Below are 25,479 nucleotides of genomic sequence, written 5' to 3'. Positions count from 1 at the left end.
CTGTGATGTAATCCACCCAACTCACTGTTGTTTTCCAAGTGAACTTTCTTCCTCCTGCTTTGGAGTTTAATGCTGCAGTGTAGGGATTTACAGCTGGTTTGCGGGGGGGGATGGGGCATGCTATATCTCCCTTCCCTCCTGTGTCCTAGAAAACTCAAATCTACGTTATGGGAGATAGCTCAACTGTTGTGTTTCTTATAGATAAGTTCTAAGGCTAAGACTCATTGCCTAAGAATATAAGTAGACTAATATCAGCTGTGTTGTCCAAGTTTATGATGGGCATTAGCACTCAGAGGCTGGAAGGTACATGAAAGAGGACAGAGAAGGCATGAGGTGGTTCTATCTGGAAGAATGGTGGGGCTCTTCCTGCCACCATGTTTGGTACAGAAAAAATTCCGCACATTTTTCATGTATCCAAATTTATCTTCCAAGGCTCCTGTAGGAAAAATTTGGCTTATGTAGATGGACAGAAGTGAAGACCATTTATTTGGAAACTGTAGATTAACACTTTCTAAGAGAAAACAGAAATCCAAGTGGATGAATGCCATACTACATACCATCAGAATCTGGAGTGTGCACTTGACAAAATCTCTTTATTTTCCTTTAAGGGTAGAAACTTGAAGTCCAGGGGTCCTTGAGTGAGTGAATGGATGGGTTACTCCTTGCACTCAATAGAAATCAATAGAACAGAAATAGGCTAAAATCTCCTGTGGCCCTCACAAAACTAAATGGAACACGCTTGGAGCAATACTGAGTTCAATAGAAATATAATGCAAACCACATGTGTAATTGCAAATTTTCTAGTGACATTAAAGTGAAAAGGGATAGGTGAAATTAATTTTAATAGTATATTTTATTTAGCCCCATATATCCAAAATATTATCATTTCAACATGTATTCAATATAAAAAAGTACCAACAAAATCCCTTACATTTTGGTGGTTTTTTTGGTATGAAGTCTTTTCAGTGTGTATCTCGCACTTACAGCATATAGCAATTCCGATGCACCTCCTTCCACCTGCTCAGTAGATACATGTGGCTAGTGGCTGCCATATTGGACAACATAAACATACAGAACAAAGAATTGGACCTAAATAGTTATTGGAATCTCTCAGAGTTCTTGGTATTGTTTATCTTGTTTTGGGATCATTTGAAAGAAAAGCTGGGGAGAATGTTTTTAACTTTTTTGTTTTTGAAGGAGAACTCATTCATTCAACATATGTTTATTGAGTGCTTACTGAGTCCTAGGCACTATGATAATGGCCAATTATACTCTTAACAGATTTCTTTTTTGTTTGTTTTTTTCTATCAATGTAATTGTGAAGTTATAAACAACAGAATCATCTGAAATACCTAAATAGACTCATTTTTATTGTTAACTAATATGGTTAAATTCCATATTAGGACACTGGTTCTTAAACTTGAGCATGTCCCAGAATCACCTGAAGGGCCTGTTAAAACAGACTCCTGGGCCCATCTCCAGAGTTTCTGAGTCAGTAGGCCTTGGGTGGGGTCCGATAATTTGCATTCCTGACAAGTTCCCAGGAGTTGCTGGTGATGGTGGTCTAGAGACCACACTTTGAGAACCACTGGATTTCTCCTTTGAGATCCTCCGCCTGTTATGTATTCCATAATACATATCTGAAGGCAGAGTCAAGCATCTCTGGAGAGCTGAACAACCACAGAACTCATGCATCTCAAAGGGATTAGTTGGGGAATGGGTGGCTTGCTTTCCTGTGGTCTGTTTCCTAAGATACAAATATAGTGACTCAAATAGGAAATTTAAGAACAATACCCGGGGACTGAATGATCTGGTACAAACTCATCTAAGGGAAGCGTGCTGTGTTTATGCTTTGGGGACCAGTGTCACAGATCATGGCCAAGCTAACCCCTCTCTGCATGGATCCGCAGGACTGGGGAGCTGTCATTTAACAGTTGTCACAGATTTCCAGAGCTTACCCATGGGCTGGGGTGAGAGTATCCCAGGGTTATCAAAGCCTCTGAGTACCACGTACTAGCAGAAGGATGTTGAAAATTTTACTTCTGGTGCCTCATGGGAGAAGTTTGTCTTTCACTTCCTATCAAAGGATTGCTGATTATCTGAAGCCAGCTGGAGCTGTTGTCTGGCTGTTGGGACTGTCCTGCCTGTGTGTGTGGTGTGTGTTGTCAAGGGTTGCTCCAAAGCCAAAAATCCCAGCAGGAGGACACGTGGGGCATATATTATTTTATGAGATGTAACTCTTCTGCACTCACTCAGGTATAATGGATTCATTTGGGAGAGTGAGAGTTGGGCCGTCGCAAGTGTCAGTGAGGCCAGAACTTTCAAACTGGATCCTGGTAACACTCCTTATGTCATATGGTTGATTTGAATTTTGAAATTACTTGGAGAAGAGGCCCACTTGAAAGGTGGCTTCTGATCCTTAATTAGGTTGTTTTTTTTTTTTAAGATTTTTAAAGTCTTTATTAAATTTGTTACAATATTGCTCCTGTCTTATGTTTTTGGTGTTTTGACCGTGAGGCATGTGGGCTCTTAGCTCCCCAACCAGGGATCGAACCCACACCCACTGCATTGGAAGGTGAACTACTGGACCACCAGGGAAGTCCCAATTAGTTTGTTTTTAGTTTGTGCAGTTTCACCATGGTTCAGAAGGCCCATCTTATTGAACATGAATGTCATATGAGCCTCGTCTAAAAGGACAACGTAACACTCTCGCCAAGATTTCTTATTTAATTATTATTATAAATTCCACAGTGTATGCATGACTCTTTGATGGATTGGAATTCTAGGCTTTTTAAGCCAGTGAGTGAAGCATGGGCATTTGGGACAGGGCTGCCCCTCTGTTTTCCTGGTCACCGCTCTGCAGAGAGAGGTTATTAAGAGCAACGCAAGAATGCCTGTGGTTGCCTGCTTCCCTCAGCTTCCTCACCTGGGCAGGAGTAGGTTAAGGGCTTGCTCACTTGTGCTCTGTATAAACCCCCATCCAGTTACGGGTGCTTCCGACCGAGGTGCGAGTGATGGTCTTTTCTTCCCTGTTACCACCTTTTCAGACCAGGAGACGGTGGCTGGGTGTTTGATTTCCCTGCATGCTGTTCTCCTGTGCCTCAATCCACTCTACATCAATTTTAGCGCTGATGCACCTTCCTCATCGCCTCTGCCATTCTAGAAAAAAGAAAGACACATTTTTCTCTTAGATGCAGATGAGAAGGTTTTGCTGTCATATATGATATTAATCCCATGAATACCAACAAAAACGTCAAGTTCTAAGAAAAGAACCCAGAAATGAAAGCGGTCGAGAGCAGGTCACGCGTGTGTGTGTGTGATTGTGGCCGGTGTTGAGAGGAAGCTGTCTGTAGTTGGACAAACTTTTGCTGGATGACTACAGAGAGACGACTGCATTTTTCTCCGAACGAGCACAGAATGCTTCAAACATTTATGTGGCTATTTTTTATCTTGTGATGACATATCCCAGGCACTTAATGAAAAGTATTCCCGGCTGGTTGTTTAGTTAGAAAATGAATCATTATCAGTTCATCTATTTTAAGCACGGCACTATCTTAAGAACTATGGAAGAATCAAAAGAAATCTAGCTGGAGGCTAGCATACAGAGTGAAAACACTGAGGCTTCTTTTTTTTTAAACAACAGAAATTTATTTCCTCACAGTTCTGGAGGCTGGAAGTCCCAGATCAAGGTGTCGGCTGGTTTGGTTTCTCCTGAGGCCTCTTGTCCTCAGCTTGCCTGCCGATGGCCAAGAAGGCTTTTTAAAACAAGCAAACAAACAAAGGCACATCAACAAGGGCATATGGTCGTGATGCAGGGTTTACAGTCTTTGCGCTGCTGACAGTTTGAGGCAGAGAACTCTCTGTGGTGAGGGCCGTCCTGAGTTTACAGGATGGGTAGCAGCATCCCTCCCCTCTACCCACTAGATGCCACGAGCACCCCCGTGCCCCAGCTGTGAGAATAAAACTGTCTCCTGACTGCGCCAAATGTCCCCTGGGAGGTAGAATCACCCCAGGTGGAGAAACTGAATTTGTGAGGATTGAGGGAACCATGACCCTAGGAGAGAATCAAGAGAGATTAATCACGGGGAGTTGTCTGGGAAAAGCAGATCTGAGCTGGATCTCAAAAGACAAGAGGATAAGAATTGCCTGAGGCCATGGTCCCTGGGGTGGAGGTTGGCAGAGAATAGGAGAAGGGAGACATTTTAGAAAGTAGTGACTGAAAAGGGCATATAGGAACCCAAACGAGATTTCTTTGGCCAGCATGGGTGGTACATGAGAGTAAGGGGCAATAATGAATGAATTTGGCTGGTGTTTGTGGTGGGTAATAGCCTCTCAATACAGGTTTCAAAAGGCAAGAAAATAGAACCAGGAAAGAATGAGAATGACTCAGGCTTTTATAGCACACACTGTACACCGAGCACTGTCTTATTGTGTCACAGGTGTTAATTTAATCCTCTCAGCAGCCCTAGGAGGCAGGTGCTATTACTATTCCTGTTTTACAGCTGGAGAAACTGAGGCGTGGAAAGGATGAGTAACTTCCAAAAATCTCAACCAGTAAATAGCAGAGCCCCGATTTACCCCCCTGTCCAGTCACTAAGCGCATGCTCTCACCCGTGGCACTGGGGTCAGGGGTTAGTCCGGGTGGTTCCTGGGTGATGGAGTTCTCACCAAGTGGCAGGAGTGGGTCTGGAACCCAGGTGGTCAAGCAAGGTTTGAAAGGAATAAAAAACTCTACCCTAGTTTTCAAAAACGTCAGGAATTTGTTGGAAGGGTCAAATAGATACTCAGATTGTAGAGGAAAACAAGGGAAGCAGAGTCGAGCAGATAGCTCAGATCCATTAGGCCAGGAATCAGGACAGGGGGTGTAAGGTGAACACTGGAGCCGGGGCTTTGAGCAGGAGAGGACAGGTGAGGCCTGGGCTGGGGGCAGGGTGATGGGCAGACAAGGCTGCCACCGAGTGCAGGCGGGCCAAGGTGGGTCCCAGGTAGGTCCCAGGTGAGCCGAAGAAGAATTTGGACTCTGATGGTGAAGCCAGCAAGAGGCGGGGGTAACTAGAAGGAAGGTTGGGGGAGAAGGAGGCTGGAATTGGAGATGAGGCTGGGCCTGTGTCGGGGAACTTGGGTGCGGAGGGATGGCTCCTTGAGACAGGCCACGTGGTGGAAAGGCCGTGGGCCTGGACCCTGGCTCCTCCATTCACGGCTGTGATCTAGGCCCATTGCTCAGCCCTCCAGCCTGGGGGCCCACGTCTCTGGAACCTGCCTCGGGGGTTATTGGAACAGTTAAACGAGATGGTCTACACATGAGGCCTAGTCCAGCAGAGGGAGATGCCCTAACGGTGATGAGGTCAGCTGGAGAGGAAGAAGTTGGAGCCAAACCAACGTGAGGACACCATCGGATGGCAGTAACGGGATGAGGGTCTGGTCGGGACGGGGCTCTGGGAGAGAGAACCGTGGCGCTGTTAGAGTTCGTAGGTGCCACTCTGATAAGAGAGTAATGAAACGTGATTTTTGCCATGTTGGGATTTTTTTTCTCCAGTGGGTCATCCAGTACATAACAGTCTTTATCTAAATGGACAGAAATTGAGCATCAGGGCTGAACAGCTGATTTTCACATTTGGTGGAGGTGCGTGGTTAGGTGTTGTCCAGTATTGTGTTAGGTTGAAGAATGAGATAAAAGCAAATTTTTATTCTAAGGGCAGGACTTCGGTTGTTCTTATTTGTGAATTTAGCTCTAAAAATAACTTCAGCATCCAGACACTTAAAGGGTTTGTGGTGCCTCTTGTGAGCTGCGCACACCTCCATCCGCAAACTTCCCAATTTCATTCCCTCACCGCTGAGAAAAGCGCGAACAACAGATGACTCTGCGGGCATACAGACCGAAGGCAACGGACCAGTGTGAAGCCTCGTGCCATGCAAACCTGGGCAGAGTATCAAGAACTGCCCTCCCCATTGCCACCCTAATAAATAATGTAAATAGAGATTTTTCACTGATTTCCAATGAATGTTTTAACTGCCTAAACCAGCGCTGTCCAATAGAAATATACTCTGAGCTGCAAATGCAAGCCACACGTGTCATTTAAAATTTTCTGGTAGCCACTTTATAGTAGTAAAAAGAAACGGGTGAGATTAATTTTAATAAGATATTGTATTTCAGCCAATTCTTCACAGTATTATCATTTGAACATGTAATCAATATTTAGAGAGCATTGAGATATTTTACATTCTTACTTTCTTATTAAATCTTTCAAGTCAAGTGTGTATTTTACACATCTCAATGGACAAGCCACATTTTTAGTGCTTAAGAGCCGCAGTGGCAGAGGCCACCGTGCTGTACAGCAGAGGTCCAAAGTCCCCAACTGCAAGGCTGCCTTTCCAGAAAAAGGCTGGTAATTACTCTGAGCTTGGTCACATCAAGCTTGGTCCACATCACCCTGGTTCCCATTTGACTGATGCCTGTGGACAAGAATGCAGGTCTGTGGTTCATTTCCCACCTCATCTAGTTTGCGTTGCCAGAGGGAAAGAGTTTAAGAACCATCCATCACCTTGAGAGCCCCAGATGGGCCGTTTAGTGACAAGAGCGGCCCATCCAGAGGGCTGACATCCAGCCGTTACTAACTTCAGAGGAAAACAAAACTAATAATTTCGGTGCCAAAACGGAATGCAAGTTTGTGAGAAGAAGGAATTTCAAATATAAGAAAGGCAACAGCCCATCCATAAAGAAAGATGGTTTTCAGACTAAAGCAATGAAAGACTCAGGATTGTATCTTTGGTTTTATTTCTTCCGCCTGAGATCCTCATTTCAGGTCCTTCCGATTCCATTTTTCCACTTGACAGCACACAGGGTGGTTCTAGGGCGTCAACGCTAAAATAATAATTATTGGGTTGACATTTTGCAAAAATCACCAAGTGAACTCTGGGGGTATAAAACAATATAACAGAGTTCAAAGAATGTGGAATGGGGATTTCTCTTCCCTGCTGGAGGCTCCTTTTTCTTTCCTGGCCAAACGCACAGAGAGGGAGGAGCTTGCTAGAGGAGAGAACATCTGGAAATGTGACCTGCAGGGAGGGCGGCCCAGCTCCCAGCCTCCGGAGGCTGGATTTCCCCTCCAGCTCTCTGAGAGAAAGGAGAGTGAGCACTTCTGAGTCTAATCATACTTCAGAGTTATTACAGCTCAAAACGTGCAGTGTGATGATTGAGAGGTTCTCGGGCTTCCCACGAAGCTCGCCCGAGATCAAAGCAGTGAACAACTGCTCTTCCGGGATGATAAATGGTTGTCGGTTTTCTTTCATCAGTATTTTAATAACTATTTGCACATTTTGGCAATTATGGACACAGAGAGTCTGATGACGGTTACAGAAGCAGCTTGCAGAGGTGATTCATGGGACGCAGTTGGCCGTCAAAAGCAACATGCGGGTTTCAGCCCCGGCACCTGGCTGTCCGGCCACCGCCTGAAGCAGGTGTGCAGTGGCTGTTGGGGTGGAGCAGCCGGTGCGGAGAGGTTGGCTGCCTTGCCCTTGGACGCTCTCTTCTCCAAGACAGCTTCGCTCCCCAGCAAGAGCACTGAAAGCCCCACTCCAGAAGCAGCCACTTAGCTCTTTCCGTGGCTGCGACTGGCCACTGAATTCTGAGCTGCTTTGCCAGCCGTTCCTGCCTGTGCTGGGGGAGGAATCTGACAAATCGCCTCCCCTTGGTCTGTCGGAGAGAGCTGGACCCCCTGCATCAGAGAAGGCACCTTCTTGGAAGAAAAGTACTGTTGGTGTTTCCTGGACGCTTCTCATTTCTCAGTTAAAGTCATATTCAAACCACTTATGTCACTGTTTTCTGTTCCCTCATGTCAAGCTCCAGGTTATCATGAGTACTATTTGGTAGCATACTGGTTATAAAAGTTTTGCCTGGAAAAGAGTCTGGAAGAAAAGTTTTTAAAGGCCTGGAATTCGTAGGAGGAGCACAAGGAGGTGTCTTTCCACATTGTAAAAAGTTTCAGAGTTGAGTGTGAGAACCAGAGTAGTAAGATGATGGAAGAAACCCAATCTGAAAGGAAATTGAACTAGGACCCACTTCACGGAGTTTCAGCGAGCAAAATGTAAACCTTACTTGAAAAATAAATATGAAGATGCTCATTGTAGAGTTATCTATACCAGTGTAAAGAATTAGGAGCAACTTAAATGTACAATAGTAGCAAAATGGATAAATGAATTATTGTATGCTTCTATGATGACTCTTATGAAGTCATTAAAACATTGATTTCAAAAATATATAATGACTTATGAAAATGATCTTGATACAATGTCAAATTAAAATATGCAAAATATAAAATTGTATGTCCCCTGCAATGTTAATATGTACATAAGCATAGCAAAATGACTGGAAAGGTATGTAAACAGGGTTTTTTGCAGTTGGATTGGCCATAAATTTTTAATTTTAAATTAAGTTTTCATTTTTTTCTTCATGTATTTCTGATATTCCAAATTCTCTATGATGAGCATATATTACTTTTATAATCAGGAAAAAACGTAAATGTCATTACATAATCTCTGGTCGGTGTCCTTGCCACAAACATTTGCTAAGACTAGTTACCTGACCTTGGCAAATCACGGATCTTCTGTTGGGGCTTCATTTCCTCATCCGGGAACGAGACCCAGTGGCCTTGCCTGACTCACAGAAGCATTATGAGGAAAGGATGCATTAACCTGAAGAGCCTGTGAGAACAGCCAACTGCTTACACAAGCACAACGTGCAGCTTTGTGTTGGATATTGTGTCTAATTGCAAATCCGCTAGAACATAAGAAGTAAGAAACAACAAGGCTATAATGACATGTTTAGAATCAAAACCCATGAGAAACTAAAGCTGAAAAATGGCCGGCACTTGAATGCACACAGCAGGAAGACATTCGGGTGGGCCAGGTCCTCGGGGTCTTGGGTGTGTTAGCCGCCTGCTGTGAGGATGGTCCCTTATAGGAAATGGCTTCAGAGTCGGTTCTGTCTTGCAGCTGCTCCTGAAATTGATGTTTACTCTGCTTCTCACAACAATGTGCCTGTGAGTACGAGAAGCATGGCACAGATGGAAGGGGGGCAGGCGGGGGAGGCATGCCCTAGATGGACTGGGGGGGCGGGTGGTGACAAGGAGAGAAAGTCCTGAAGGCTTTACCACCTGAGTTTTCATCAGTACCTGCTGAGCCAGGACTTGGCTGGGCTAAGGGTTTAGATTAGAATGCCCACAGAGGTTTTACAATTTTACATGCTAGTTCTTTATCCTATGTCTTCCTTTTTGATAATGAAATGTATTTATACACACGTGAACACCTTCCCCTGGACATTCTGACTCACCAGTTGGCTTCCCCACAAGGCAGATGAATGTCTTAAAGTCTCAAATGTGAGGCCCACTCTCCTACACTAGGAAAACTATAGGGGACACAGATGACCAAGCAGCTACCCTCGGTTTATAATCTAAGGGACATAAACCATACACATGCACCTGGCACAGTGTAGGTGCTCTTACACATAGCTCTCGAACTGTTGAGTTGAACATAAAAGCATAAATGTAAATGCATAATGTACATGCTTAATGTACATGCTTCATGTATAGAGGTTCTTGGAATCTCTCTTAGCATCTGAGGGTTTTGTGGGTTAAGTGAGAAAAACCTGGGTGCTTATAATTTACCAAACAAAATAATTTCAGTTCCTCAGCTCAGAGAACTTTCTGCTGGGAAGGGATAGAAGGTTCAGTTTGAAGGGGCCCAAAAGAGGTGCATGGACCCTCAGATGACGGACCTGCAGACTGAATCGTGCGGCGGAGCACGCCAAAGCGCGTTCGGATCCACCACTGATACTGAGACCTGAGGTCTGGGCAGCGAGGGGAGGAAGCGGGGTCCAGGCTCCCCTCACCCTGAGAGCTGTGAGAAGGGCCAGCACAGCTCCCAGGCCCGACCCCTAGCTGCCCGGCCAGCAGCCCTTCCAGGGAGAGGCCCGCCTTCGCCCACGCTGCGCTGGCCCCCACTCTTCTGTTAGGGGCCTGGGGGGCGGGGGGCCAGCCGCAGCTGCTGCTAAGGCTCTCCGTGCAGTGTCTCTAGAGAGACGTGGGCTGGGGGCTGCCCTGAGAGGGTCCATGGAAACTCTTCTGCTCGTACACAGCAGGAGAGGAGTCTTTGAGCTGCTGTCTGCCCACGCAAGGTCTGCTGACCCCCTGGGTGAGTCACCTAAGCTGCTCGTTGAAATGCAGATTGGCAGGCCTCATCCTGAACCCAAGGATCAGAGCATCTAGGAGATTATGGCCTGGGAGTCTGCTTCTAGCACATTCCCCAGGCCAGCCTTTTACACAGTAATACTTGAGATTCACTGCCTTTCATCAATGCTCATGGAGCATCTTACACGTGTGGGGCTCAGACAGCACTGGGGATTTGATGCCCCCTCAGAGGATGGAGGTCATGTCAGCTAGGAAGCCATCAAGTGAGAACCCCATCCGTTGTCTCCTGCCCCCTCCCACCTCCTCCTACACACCACACCCCTCAAATCAGGGTAAAGACTGAGCTCCCCTCAGGAGCTCCTCCATTCCCGGCAGGTGGCTGCCCAGGCAGTGAAAGAGAATGAGGCAGGCAGGCAGACGCCTGGACCACTCGGATGTAAGGAAACATGGTCTCAGGACCCACTAGCTCTACAAAGACCACTGAGTGTCTCCCAGGTGTCACGGTGCTGGGCCAGACCCTGGGGTTTCTAGGAGAATAGCACAGAGTCCTTGCCCTGACTACCAGCCTGGAGTCTAGAGGGGAAGGCAGAGAGCTGACCCAGGCCTGGATGGAGGAACCCCTGTCCCACAAGGAACAACATGGCAGCATCTGGGAGTACTTCCTGGGAATACCCTCCCCCAGCTCAGCCTGGGCGGGGAAAGAACCGGCCTCATCCCTGGCTCCAAACTGGAAGAGGAGCCAGGGCGGGTCTGGGTGACGTGAGATCACCCATGAGTGGCGGGTTCTTGCATTGCCCTGCTCTGACCGTGTGGGTGGGCGTGTCCCCGCCCCCCAGCAGAATTTCTTCTGTGTAAAGGGAGAGCAGGTGCTCTTGCCTTATGTCCAGTTCCTGGTTCTTGAGAGACGCTTGTAAGACAGACACCCAGTAAGGAGTTGCCCAGGCCAGGCAGCTCCATTTATTAACACTGTACACGTCCAGAATGAATTTGGCCATTTCTTTCCATTGGATGCAGGAAAGATGGGAGTGTGGGTTGGACCTGCCTTCAGCCAGCGGGGGCAGCCTGGCCGGCCCATCCAGAACTGAGCGCTGAGGAGGAGCAGAGGCTCGGCCCGATGCTGCTGTGGTCCAGATGCGCAGGGAGGGGCCTGGGCAGCAGATGGGGGGATTGTCCACCACCGGTCACCCCCTCTGTTTCAAGAACAAGCAGCTGAGGGCCTCTGAAAGCCCCACTTCTGGGCTAGTCCAGTTTGTGGGGCTGCACTGCAATACTGGGACTTTTCTAGAAGCCTGAATAAAAGTGAAACGCAAGGTACTCTGGTTGGCTAAGGGGCTTCAGGCATCCAGTTACCCCTGAGGGGCCCTTCTGAGCAGCTCTGTCCAGCGGAGAAGTCGTTAGTGTGCAGGCCAGCTCAAGGCCACTGAACAGAAAAGCCTGCTGTGCTTCTCTCTGAGACTATCAGGGCCCTTGCAGATATGAAACTGGGCTGGAACCTCGAAGAATTTCTCAGTCATATTTTTTTCTAATTGACAAAAGAATTGAGAAACTGCTACCCCGCTGACCAGATAATTTAAAAAATAAAAATCAAACATCCCATTCTTGACAGTTAAAACTGTTCTTTTGCGGTGGTCTCAGCTGGCCTCTGCTGACTGTCGGCTAATGGGGGCTGGGCTTCCCTTGGATAATCAGAGGCAAAAGGCATAGAGTCAGATTCTAACTCACTCTTCATGCCAACCAAGCTTGGGACCTGAGCGAGTCACTTGATTTGCTAGAAGGGAGAAAAAAAACATAGCCACATTCAGAGGTATTGATATGTCTGTGGCTGGAGAGAGAACTGTAGGCCTTTAAGAACTGTCTTTTATATTATGCGTACGTATTTTTTAAAATATATACAAGCTGGTGACCATTACATGCTAATCTTTAAAACTGGATGCTCAATTTCCTTCTCAACCAATCCAATCCAACAGACGTTTAGTGAGCTGTTGACTTTCGCTGCAAGTCACGTTGTAAGCACTGGAGAGAACACACAGAAAAATGACAGTGTTTTCTTTTTGTCAAAATCTAGACTATGCTGCCATTGATCACAAGGTGCTTGCTCATCACTAATTTGCCTGAATTCTGTTCCACTCTTACACGTTTTTATTTCACAGTATTTACAGTCCTTTATTAAAGTACCGTTGAGCACCAGTAAGGGCAAAATCACTACTGCCAATCTTAGGGGAAAGTGTAGCTCTTCTTGCCTGACTTGCCGTGGGCTTGCCCTTTTTTCAGACCTGGCTCTGGAGAACTCATAGGTTTGGGCCTTTGAGGGCTGCTCTGGGCTCATCAAGGCCAAGCAGAGGCGAGATGCTGGCGCTCTGTGGGCGAGCTCTTCGTGCTGCTCCTACTAGTAAAGGGATCACATCATGTCCTCAGGGATGCAACCCAGAGTAAGAGTATTTGAATAATTTTATTTTAATTGCTGTAAGTGGAAAGGTGTTGAATTGAGGTTATTGGTTTCATGGTGGGCTAGATTCAGGTTAACAAGCATTTATTAAGTGCTTACCTACAATGCGCCTTCAACCCATTTACCATCCGCTTGTGGGACTAAAGCAGAAATACAGAAAATGAGTTCATGGAGAACACAGGCAAGTTATTCAGTGTTATTCAAACGCAGTCACACGTATGTTGAAAAGCACAAAGCAAAGTGGAATCAGAAAGTTGGGGAACAACTTTGAGCCCTATACCTCAAAACAGTTAGGAACCTCACTGGTCATCTCTCCAGCCCCCTGTTATACAGATCTGAGTAACCTAGGGAAGTTAAGCCACTTGGTGATGGCAGGGCATGGACACTATAACTTGGTCTCCTGACTCCCAGGAAAAAGCACTTTTCCCCTTGCTTCCTCATGGCGCAAATCTGGACAATTATTTTGGCAGATGAAAGAATGCAATGTCCAGTAGCATGAAAAGCACTTTTCCTAGAGATAAATGTTATGCTGAGATAATCTGGGTTAATTGAGCTAATTCTGTGACTTGGCCCCATATAGCACTCTGCGCTGCCAGAGGACCAGGGGGAGAATTAAAATTCTAAGAGCTACAAGTGGCGCCCGATGAGTCAAATAACCTCATTCTCATAGAGTTTCAGGAATGAAAAAAATCTAAAAAATGTCTTACAACCCATCTTTAGGAGAGGTAGAAAGGACATCTTTTAAAAATTATTGATGAAACCTATGAATTCATAACTGTTTTTCAAAGCAGCAGATAATTCCATTGACATCTCAGTTTATGAAACGTAGGGAACCAAAGCCATCTCAACCTCTTTACAAATGTTTTATGCCTCTTTCCAAACTCTGTTTTAAAAGTAACATTTTTGTTCTTTACAAAGTAATATATGTTGATTGCAGAAACTTTGAAAAGCATAAAAAGAAAGATAGATTTTGTGTGTGTGTGTGTGTGGCTGTGTTGGGTCTTCGTTGCTGCGTGTGGGCTTTCTCTAGTTGCGGCGAGCGGGGGCTACTCTTCGTTGCGGTGCGCAGGCTTCTCTTTGTGGTGGCTTCTCTTGTTGCAGAGCACGGGCTCTAGGCACACGGGCTTCAGTAGTTGTGGCTCGTGGGCTCAGTAGTTGTGGCTCGCAGGCTGTACAGCGCAGGCTTAGTAGTTGTGGCACACGGGCTTAGTTGCTCCGCGGCATGTGGGATCTTCCTGGACCAGGACTCAAACCCATGTCCCCTGCATTGGCAGGCGGATTCTTAACCACTGTGCCACCAGGGAAGTCCGAAAAATAGATTTTAATTTATTGACTGTATTTCATTAATCCTACCAATCAGGTATATCCATGGCTAAGATTTGATGATCCTTCTAGTATTGTTTCTCTGCGTAATATATTTTTACACAAACGTGGGCTCACATTGTGCATTACTATTTTGAAACAGATTTTTTTCTCCCTCTTAATATGGTACAAACCATTTGACCCCATCTATGATAGGTGTATGGTAGTCCATTATATGATCCTATGCCATAATTCTTTTAACCAATGCCCTCTATTGACATTTAAGTTGTTCTCAGTTTTTAATAATAAAAAACAGTGTTGCAATCAATATGCATGAAAATTTCCTTAGGTCAAATGCCTAAGAGTGCTGGGTCAAAGGATATGTACGCTGTTAAGGTTTTGAGATATATAGCCAACTTGTTCCTCAAAAGGTTGTATTAATTTATATTCTCACCAAAAGTACATGAGATGCCTATTCTCCCTACTCTCACCAATGCTAAATGTTATCATTTAAAACTAACCTTTGACTTCATTTGTTTGAAACTGGAGGGAGCAAATCACAAACGTCTTAAATATATTTACTGACATATTTCCTTCTATGTGTGTGTTGCCTGTTCATCTTTTTTGCCCATTTTCTTATTGCAATATGTCTTTTCCCTAATCATTTGTAAGAGCTCTTTAAAGATATTACCCTTTGTTATATATGACACAAATATATTTCTACTTTATTGTTTGCATTTTATGGAGTTTTTTGACATACAGGTTTAAAAATTTTGCCTATTCAGAACTATCCATCTTTTCTTTATGTATGCTGCCTTGTCATATATTTAGAAAGGGCTTCCCTAACCCCCAAATCTTAAGTTTATGTATATTTTTCTAGTTCTTGTACCTTTTTATTTTTTACATTTAAATCTTTGGTATAAGATTTGAGGTATGGCTCCAACTTTAGATTTTTTCCCCCTAAAAGATTAACTGTTTATCCTAATTCCATTTATTGGATAATCCATGCTTCCCCTACTGATTTGAAATTCCGTATTTATCAAATACGGAATCATAGAATTTGCATCTCTTTGGGAATGTTCTATTTTGTTTCAGTGTTTCATTTTTTCCCCAGGACAATTATTTCCCCTCATTATTTTACTTTTGCAAATATTTTCACCTGTGTATTCTTCCAGATGAAGCTTAGAATCATTTTTTTCCACGTTGTCAAAATTTCCCCAAATCATATTGGGACTTTGATTAACAGTGTAATAGATACATAAAGTCATCTAGGAAGAACTGATGTATTTAAAATACAGGATCTTCCGCTCTAGGATAGAGAATGTCTCTCTATGTTTTTCAAAATCTCTTTAAATTCTCTATATTATTTTATAGTTGTCTTCATATGAGACCTACCTACCATTTTTTTTGTTAATTCCTAGAATTTTGTGATTATTTTTTCTGTCGTAAATGGGATTTTACCCCCTTATAGTTTCCAAATAGTTACTGCCAATATATATTTTAAAACTTCTGAAATTTATAGACAGGTAGATAGATAGATTTATAATAGCCAACTTACTCAAGATTCTCATTCATTTTAACCAGTCTGTGTTGACTAAAGAGAAAAGAGTATAGGATCATAATAGATGGGCTTTTTTCTTTTCATTATAGTGTATTTATAAATAGTATCCACTAGTTCTACACTGGCATCCTTAATTTTCTTTTCCTCAGTGCTAAAGATAAAATCTTATAACATCTTATACGGAATGAGGTATAAGCCAGTCCTTGCATTCAAGTCCTTCCTACTGCCCTCGTATTAATGCCACTCAAATTTCAATAAAAGCCCATCAGATTTTCCTGGTGATAATGGTGAAGCACCGCCCTGCCCTCGCATGATTTCTAGTGCCCAGTTTTTACCTTTGTTCTCATCTCCTTGTCTTACAATATTGCAAACACTGACAACCCAAATTGATCTCTATCCTTGTACAATATTTAGTAGCTTCTGACACTGCAGGAACTGTGCCCCGTGGAGCAGAAACACATACAAATGTTTCTCGCTCTGGCCTTCAGTAGAAGAATTGATTTTCATTTATTCAGCACAGCAGTTTTGTGTGTGTGTTCAGAGAACTTGGACCAAATTTGAGGGAAATTAAAACTTTGCAAGGACAAAGCCACCTTTATTTTGTTTATGTTTAAGGGCAAGTCTTTGGCATCCATGTGGAAAAAAAATAGCATGGCAAAAAAATAAGGTAGTCATTAATTTTCATTTTGCTTTGAGCATGTTTTGGATTAACTTAGTTAAACTAAAAAGGTAATAGCTACTAAGCACTTTCTTTTTCTTCTACCTTTAATTGCATTAATGAGTAATATATATATATGCAGATAGATAGATAGATAGATAGATAGATAGACAGAGATATTTTGCCCTATAGGATCTGGACAGGCCTCCCAAAAAGAAATTGTGATAATTATCAACATCATAGCATTTGACAGTTCAAGGTCTTTCCATGAACTACAATGCCTTTGAACTACAGGTAAATTATCATAGTTTAAATGTGGAGAAACTGAGGCCTATTTTCTCCACTGGATCAAAAAAAAATCACTTTCTTCGTAAGTGCCATTCGATGTTCCTTTTTTCTGGAATGTAGGCTTTCAGAATTATTTATTTTTGTTTGTTTTGGCTGCACCGCGTGGCACGTGGGATCTTAATTTCCTGACCAGGGATCAAACCCGTGCCCCCTGCGTTGGAAGCATGGAGTCTTAACCACTGGACCACCAGGGAAGTCCCCAGAATTATTTTGAAGAATATTGGATTTATAGTCATGGAATTATTTTTGCAACAGTATGAAGGTTGATGTTTACCACTCCGTAGTCACAGTTAAAATTCATCCTCATAGCCATCTCCTTAACTGTAGGAGAACACACAAAGGAGGACGAAATCTCCCCTTTAATGAAATTTAATTTAATTGTCCTTTCTTACCTGAACTTGGCTTCCACTCCAGACCATAGCTATTGTCTGTCATGGTATTTTTCTCTCTGTGCCACCTGGAACCACAGCACGAATAGGTTGAGAATCACTGCCCTAGGTGATCTTGATCATCAGCCAAGTTTAAGATCTATTATTAAAAATGATTTGTTTGTATACTTAAATTATTAAAAGTCTGTACTCTGGGTTTATCTGCCCTCCCTAGAGTATAAGCCACAAAAGGACAGAGGACTGATCTTATTCACCACCGTATCCATAGCACCTGGGAGACTGTTTAGCATATAGTAGGTACCTAATACATATTCAAATGAGTGAATGAATGAAACCAGCACTGAGCAGCGCCTGAAGCTCACTCTTTCAGGCTCCCTTTTCTATTTTCTATTAAGGAGGCAGAAAAAGGTTGCTTTGCCCAATTCTCTCCACGTACTTTCGTTGTGTTTTTCTCAATTCCTTGTTACAGTCCTAAGTAGTCAGGTTCTCATGAGGCTAAGAAGTGCCTGTTAAAGTTCTCATCTGACAAATGCTCTTTTCTTGACAGAGTTCTCTCCAAAAGGAGATGCATCCCACAAGCCTTTTGAGGACCAAGTCTAGAATAAGCCCCAGTCCTCTGTGGTTTCTAAGTGAAATTACCTTCTGCAACTCAAAACCACATGCGGCGGGGGGGTGGGGTGGGCAAGGCCAAGCCCGAGCCACTTTGTGAAACGTGGGTTTGCCCTTTACACGCATCATGTCCCCCTTCTGCGCCTGTCAGAGCCCCCGCTGTAAGCATTCCCACCACTTCTAACTTCTTAATATGCTGGTGAGGGGCTTGGGGGCACGCCTACGAGTCAGGACGCCATCAGCACCACTCACCTCTTCTTGTCACTCCCTCTCAGAGCCAGAAAGCATCGCGCCAGCCCCATTCAGTTCCTCTCCCTGAGGACTTCACAGGCAGCCGCGGTCCCCATGGCCGGCCTTGCTTGCCCTGCTTTGCTCATGAAGGTCGGACCACCAGAGCGGGTTTGAGCCTCGGTGGAAAAAAGCTGGTACCCAACACCGCCACCACCACCCACGCCTCCAGCAGGGGCAAGCAGGCCAGTCTGTTTACATGGAAGATGCCAGGTCCCCTTGCAGACCCCCATCGCCAGGAATTTGGAGCAGGTTCCCCCATCCCTGCATGAGGATCCCTCTCTACATCTCCGCAACCTTAGGTGATTCTACCGGTTTGAGGGCAAATCTGTGGTCTCTCACGGTGGCCGGCCCCATGTTCTTGCCGTCTCTACGCACATGGTCCAAGCATCCTGGGCACGATGGGTTGATCCCTCTCACCAGCCGCCAATCCTGGCTTTGTTTCCAGTGCTCTCGGTTCAGCCCAAAGGGAACAGTTCCTTCCTGTTCCACCCCGGCATCCACTCCTCTGTCACAGCGTCACCCCCTTGGTCCTGATGTCCCCGCCAGCTCCCACCTCTTACATCAACATTTTCCCTGCTGGCGTGCTACACAATGCTCCTTGTCCCACAGGATGGGCTTATCCTTGGATGGCAGGAGAGCTAAGCACACTGGGGAAACCCTGGGTTTCCTTTCCAGCCCCTTTGCTGTGCTGATGCTCAGTCAGTGTCCTGGAGGGAGTCCAGTATTCGGGTTATTCCCAAGTGTGTTTGACACACACTAAGGCACTCAGCCACACCGTCCTTCCACCTCTCAGGCACTCCTTGCTTTTAAACGTAGGAGTCAGCACCTCAAGGCTCAGCCCTTGGCCCTCTCGCCTTCCAACACCTTCTGACGTTACCTTCTCTCCCCATGTCATTGCCGGACCTGTATCTCCAGCCTCGGCCCTTCCTCTGAGGTCCCATTCTGTATACGCACCTGTCCGTGTGATGTCTCCTCCCACTCAGTACCAGCAGGTGATCTCCTTCTGCCCCCAGTGCACCTTCCCCAAAACAGGCAGTGCTCCCTGCCTCGGGGGAGGCCGCCTCCGTGCCCCCCTGCCACCAGCCAGAGTCCAAGGCTCACCCTGCTCACCCACCTGCCTCTCATTTACCACATCTGTTAATAATCGATGTTACCATTTTAATGTTTCCGGAATGTATCTACTTCTCTCCATCGTCACAGCCACCGCCATGTTTCAGGCTGACATCAGCTCTAGCTTGTATTCCAAACCCCTCCTAACTGGCCCTAAATCCATCTTGCTTCCCCTTCCTTCCCCCAATCCATCTTTGAGACGGCAGTCAATGTGATATTTTTTAATTCCTACACAGCATGGAACTCTTCTTGGCTTCTATGTTAGGGTTCTCTGTCTGGAGAAAAAGAACCAACAGGAGCTATAGGTAACAGAAATTATAGAAAAAATTTTATTTTATTTTAAGATCCTTATTTTTAAGGAGTCGGCTCAGGCACTGGTGGGGCTGGCGAGTTTGAAATTTGTTGGGTTAGCTGGAAAGTCAGGCAAGAGTTGATGTTGCAGTCTTGAGTCCAAATCACTCAGGGCAGCAGGCTGGACACCCAGGCGGGGTTTCTTACATTGCAGTCTTGAGGAGAATTTCTTCTACTTCGGGGAACCTCAATCTTTGTTCTTAAGGCGTGCAACTGATTGGCTGAGGCCCTCCCATGTTAAGGAGGGTCATCTGCTTTACTCAAAGTCTGCTGATTTCAATGCTAATCTCACCTAAACATACCTTCGAAGCGACAGCTAGACAGGTGTTTGACTAACATCTGGGCACAGAGCTTAGCCAAGTTGACATGAAACTAATGATCAAGCTTCCTTTTGCACTTAGACTGAAGGCCAACATCCCAAACCTGACACCAGGGCTCTGAGCGATCTAGCCCCTGCCCTCCTCCTCCCTGCCGTTCACTCTGTATCCTGGTCACACTGGCCTCCCGTCGGTCCTGGATATGCCAGCTGCCTCCTGTCCCGAGAGCAGTACACAAGTTGCTCCCTCTGCCTGAGATGCCCTGCTTCCCACTCCCGGCGTGCGTGCACACTCACACACACACACACAAGCAGGAGCTCCCACGCACGTTGCCTAGGAAAGCCCTACTCAGTCGTCCTTCAGATTCTGGTTCAAATGCCACACCCTCTGGGAAGAGGCAGCCTCCCCTGCTCTCTGACTCGCAACAACACTGCATAATGATGCACGTAGTTGTGCGATTATTTCGTTCATGTCTGTCTCCGCCACTAGACTGTAAATCCTTGAAGGCAGGGGCCAGGTCTCCTTGAAGGTCTGTGTTGCCCACCAGGTGCCTCCAACTCTCATAGGTGTTGAGAGAGTGAACGAACGATTTGGAACAGTACCCGGGCCTTGAATGTCGTCTGTCGTCCAGTCCTCGTAGGACTCGTCCCAGCGACATACGGCCTGCCCTTGCCTGTGGCTCGCCCCGCGTCAGCTTCCCTTGTTCTCTTGCTGTGGCCTTGCAGACGCTCCCTGCTCCACCTTGGGATGAGCTCCCCTAAGCAGAGGAGACCCCCTGTCTACCCACCTCGTGGCTCAGGTTTGAAACTCTGCCTGCCTGAGCCTCACCTCAGGCGTCAGCTTCAGTCCTTGAAGATAAGCACTGAAGACAAAGCACTGAAGGCAAAGCTTTTAACTGGAGGGGACTGTCCCCACCTCCATGAGCCCTCATCTGCATTTTTGTATGTAAGCATTTGTGGAGGCAAAGCTACTGCCGCCCAATATATTTGTGAGAAAATACTCACATTTTTACTGTCTTGAGTGGAAATAACCAATATCTGTAGACAGACCAGAATTTGCTGTACCTTTTCCCGCAAACACTTAAAATAATAGAAGTTGACTTGTCTGACATTTAGTCATTGTTAATATTTTCCTATAAACTTGGAAGTTTACAAACTCTAAGCTAAGAGATTGTCTTAAATGGCTCTAAAAATAACCATCTTCCTTTGCGATAGATCAACCGTTCCAAGGTTGGGTAGTTTGTGTCCCAAATGCCTCAGGGCATCAATGAAATGAGCCTTATGAAAATTTCAGATTCGTTGGATCCAACAGCTGTCCTCCAGCACGTGCAATCCATATAGTCATGAAGGCTTGGGTATAAAGCAAATCACACTTTCCCTGTGACTTATATCCTAATGCAGAGATGCTTTATCTTCATTCCGGCTAAATGCCTATTAGTAGAGGTTCCTCCCGCTCTGGCGGGTGTGCCATCAGCTGGTGAATGGTCTGTGAAACGCCAGTGCACCAGGGAATGACACTGTTCTGCATCCTTCTGATAAAGGAAAAGAATCTTAATCTACATCTTTTGTAAATTGGGATTTTTTTTCCCTTTGCATTTTAAAAAAGCAGAGTTCCATTACTTTATATGGTGAATTTCAGCAATTGTTAAAATTCATCAATTTTGTCCCTGAATTTGGGGCAGGATTAAATCAGGGGCGGACAAATGGACCTCTCAGAATGTTAGCACTCTGTGATTCCTCCCAAGAAAAGGTGACTTGTTTTTTGGAGAGTGGCTTTGAAATGTGCATACATTAACAAACAACTTACTGGAGACTCTGACAAGCCCAGGATTTCTCTTTGAGTGAAAAACTTAGTGAGCAGGCAGTTTTGTGTCCCTGAACTTGCACGGAACAGCTGCCCTTCCCCTCTCCCCAGCTCTCCTAATTCTTTGCCCGTAGGCTGACTGTGAGGTTAATACTAGACGGAGATTCTGTGACTGTTTCTGCCTCTGTGCTAACAACTCCCAGCAATTTGGAGGGGGCGAGGTGGAGAGACTTTATGAAGGAGAAGGCCACTTCAACCTTTTAAGTTTTCTTTCAAAACGTTAGTGTATAAAAATGTCCTTGAAAAATACTGACTCATATAAGCTTACAGAACTGTTAGAGGTTTTCCTCCCCCAATTCTAGTGTTCTTTACCCATTAGCTATTGCAGACTTTGATTATTCTTTTTCAACAGCTGCATTTGAAACCACAAAGGGCAGCCCTAAGAAGCAGAAACACCATTGTTGCCAACAGCAAAAGCCAAAACCCAAACCACAGAGTAATTGAGGATTAGGATGGGAACACCACCTTCTGGGCCCCGGGATGCAGGCCACAGGTGCTTGTCATCCTCAGGGATGAGAAGCCTTTCACGACCGGCCATGGGTGCCAGTCTGAATGTTGAAGAGGCATTTCTTTTGTCCTCAGGTGCGGGTGCGAAGCCTTGGGTTTCAAGGCTCCATTGTTCCCATCTGCCCTGGATGCGGGCATTCCAGAAAGCCGTTGGTCTGGGGTGACTGTTGAATGTATTATATGAAAGAAACGACAATTTGGGGGTACCTTGAGGTAGACAGCTACCCATATTGCCCGGCCCTCCCAGGTGGCACTGACTAGCTTTGTGAGATGGGTCTTTGGACCAGCAAAGGCTGTAAAGAGGACACGTAAAGAGGAGTAACAGCTTCAGAAGGGCCTTGCGAGAGGTGTTCCTGGGGAAGGGCGAGCCACCGGGCTGTGTGACTGTGACCCGTGGGCGTGGAGAAGCAGGGACACCGGTCCTGTGCCTCCGAGCATCATTCCTCCCTACCTGCCAGAACTGGCCTTCCATTCAGCGGGCAGTTCCTGGGGACCTACTGCGTGTAGACCCTCGGCAGGACAGGGGAAACGTGAAAGCAGTAAGGCATGGTCCCTGCCCTGGCGCCGCGTCTGGGGGAAGACACGGAGCTAAATCCTCGTGGCCACCACACCGGCAGAGGACCCAGGTTGTCCCTCGGGCCTGTGAACCCCACCAGCAGAGGACAAGTCTGTTTAGTTCCTGCTGCATCCCCAGCTGCCAGCACAGGGCTGGCACCTACGAGCCCAGCACAGATCTGTTGACTGGATAAATGCACGAGCTAGGTGCAGTGAGAGCCCAAGAGAGGAAGGAAGTGACTCACCTTTCAAGGCATTTCCACAGGAGAAGCTTGAACCGGACCTTCTAGGTTGAGTATCTGGAGGACAGGGAGGCCCGAGCGGAGAAGCGATGTCTGGAAGCGTGAACAGCCGTGCCTGCTCCGGGGCCGCAAGGAGGCCACTGCCTCGGGCTCGGGCCGGGCCGGGTAAGATTGGTTTAATTCTTAAGCGTTGGTGTACCATGTCTGTTGAATTCCAGCTTCAGCTCAAATTTTTATCAATGATTTCATCTTTCAAAAATGTACTTTAGAACTACAAGATCACTAGAGTTGGTCTTAAGGAATGCGGGTAAATACTCACTTTTTAAAGTCATTGTTACTCAGAACTAGGCTTTTTTTAGGAGTCACTCTAGTGGATAAGTTTGTCATTCCTGCTTCTTAAAATATTTTTCTTGCCAAATCATTTTTTAAACTTTTCTGGTTAAAGTAACACAAATATTATTGATTGGGTTATTGTTCTTTTTAATCCTCTATCTGACTTTCTAGTTTTCCTACGCATGTTTTCAAGAGCTAAATAGATACAGTGGGTTTCACAGCTGACATAAGGCTAGCGAGGCACCAAGTCATAATTAATTTAGGCCTCAGTGGCATCCAGTTGGCACTGGAAGAGTTGTGACCTTATCTTTGATGTGTTCAAAGCCAGTTATTTTTACCCTGATGCTTCAGGAAGTACGCAGCCACTTCGTCTCTTTGTTCTCTTATCACAGAATCAGTTGAGATGCTGCCCTCTTTCCAGTGTATGTGCTTTGGAAGCTGGTCCCTCTCCAGATGCCTGCTGAACTTGGCACTGTTTAATAGGGCAGCCGCTTGGGGTGCCAGGCAGGTGGGGGACATGCCAAGAGGGGGTGTCCTGCTTGGCAAGGCCACCCAGAGTCCTTGGGATGGCGCCACAGCTGTTTAATTATTCAAGTGGAATGAGTGTCCTCAGCGGAGACGTAAAGCAGAAGGGCCGCTTCCTACTCTCCGTGTCCCTGCTCCGTACTGCCTTCTCTCCCTCAGATGTTCCTGAACTCTCACCTCTCCTTCTACAACCTCCTTGTGGAACTTTAATTTTCCATGAAGAGTAAATGGCTTGGAACCACTCAGAATATTTGCCCTACCAATGGGGTTGGTATCTTCACAAATATCAAAGCCTTAGGCTAAAGGGCTATGGGCAGATTTCAGGCCTCAGAGAGCCTCTTAAAGAAGATCGGGGTAAAGGGGGCACCCCCTGAAATCATGACTTGTGAGCTGTGAATTCTGTGAGTGAGAGCAGTCCTGGGGAGACGGAGGGTGCAGCTCTGCAGATTCCATCGGCTGTTCCTGATCACCAGGTTCTCCACGTGAAAATGCTTGGGTGGCTGGCTGCGATTTGCGAAGCGGCCCCTTCCTGTGCGCAGAGTTTCTCCAAGTTTCTGTGTTGTCTAAGTTTAGCTCTCTATCACACATGTGAGTGCATCTGGGTACACAACAGAGAGGCACATGAGAGGAAGAGGTACATGTGACGTGTGGATGGGCAGTGTTAACAGGCATCCGGGAGCAGGGTTCTCAAACTTTAAGGTGCACGACATCCCCCTGGAGTGGAGGGGGCTAGTGGTCTCCGTAAATGCAGATTCTGATTCAGGAGCTCTGGGGCGGGACTGAGAGAGAATGTGCTTCTCTGACAAGCTCTCGGATGCTGCGTGGACCACGGTGACAAGGCCCTGATTCCCATACCTGGGGGGCTTTTAAAACCTCTGATGCCGGGCTGCACCCCACCCATGAAATCGGAATATCTGAGGGCAGGACAGTAGCATCAGTAGTTTTGAAAGCTCTCCACGAAATTCTCGCCCAGGTTGAGTTCGTGGCTGGGAGGGGCGTTGGGGGGAGCTGAGTGGAGGATGGGACTCATTCCTATCACTTTGGAAATTTACCAAAAGTATGTTGCAGCTGTCGCCATCTGATAGTGTACGAATTAAAACGAATTAAATGTTACCAGCTCTGTTTTAAAAGAACACCATGAAGTTTCCCGAGAGTTCCTCCAGCCACCAGGCTCTGCTCCACCTGTGTTTATCAGCCGCAGAGTCCCAGCTGAAGCCCTCACAGATATTCTTGCTGCTCTCCATTTACCCGTGGCCTTCTGTTCCTGTTGCACAGCTCGCTGACCTCAATTCTTTGTGGCTGTGAGGGGTCTAGATGAGAATAAAATGTTTTATCTTCCTGTAGAGCAGGGGTTCTCAACCCTACAGCACATTAGAATCACCCTGGGCGATTCTGATTTATCGGGTCTGGGGCAGGGTCCCTGCACTAGGGGAGTTTGAAAAGCTCCCTGGGTGATTCTAATGTGAACTCAGGGATGAGAGCCAGGTTATAAGAGAAAATGAAACTTGAAAAAAAAAAAATACGTATTTGTATTTTCTTCAACATTTAAAAAAACTGGTTCTAAAAAATAAAAGATGCTGTTCAGACAATAAAATATAGAAATTGGTTTTTTAAATATACATGTAATGATTTATTTAAATATATATTTAAATCTGTATACCCCCCCCCACCCAATATCTGGTATTTTTGCGCCTCCCCAAGGCGCAAAGTGGGAAGATTCTTGAGCCAGCGTCGGAGAAGCGAAATGTTCCTGATGTAACTATCACCCACTGTATTAATTAGGACAGCGCTAGCTGGTGTAGGATCTCCGTGCAGGTGTGCACAGTCATTCAGGGGGCCCCAATGTACATCTCCAAGGTGGCCTGCGGAAGGGGGGAAACAGTGGGTG

At 45.9% G+C, this 25,479-nt stretch overlaps 1 protein-coding gene across 4 annotated transcripts in view; it reads left to right on the top strand.

Moving 5' to 3' along the window:
* The window catches only part of ZDHHC14 (zinc finger DHHC-type palmitoyltransferase 14), a 273,468-nt gene that overhangs the window by 175,030 nt on the left and 72,959 nt on the right, over positions 1-25,479 (top strand). The gene's annotated exons all lie outside the window — the stretch shown is intronic.

The sequence above is a fragment of the Balaenoptera ricei genome, chromosome 12, assembly GCF_028023285.1.
Source record: "Balaenoptera ricei isolate mBalRic1 chromosome 12, mBalRic1.hap2, whole genome shotgun sequence".
Taxonomy (NCBI): domain Eukaryota; kingdom Metazoa; phylum Chordata; class Mammalia; order Artiodactyla; family Balaenopteridae; genus Balaenoptera; species Balaenoptera ricei.
Note: the sequence above shows the minus strand (reverse complement) of the source record. Positions and strands in the feature narration are given on the sequence as shown.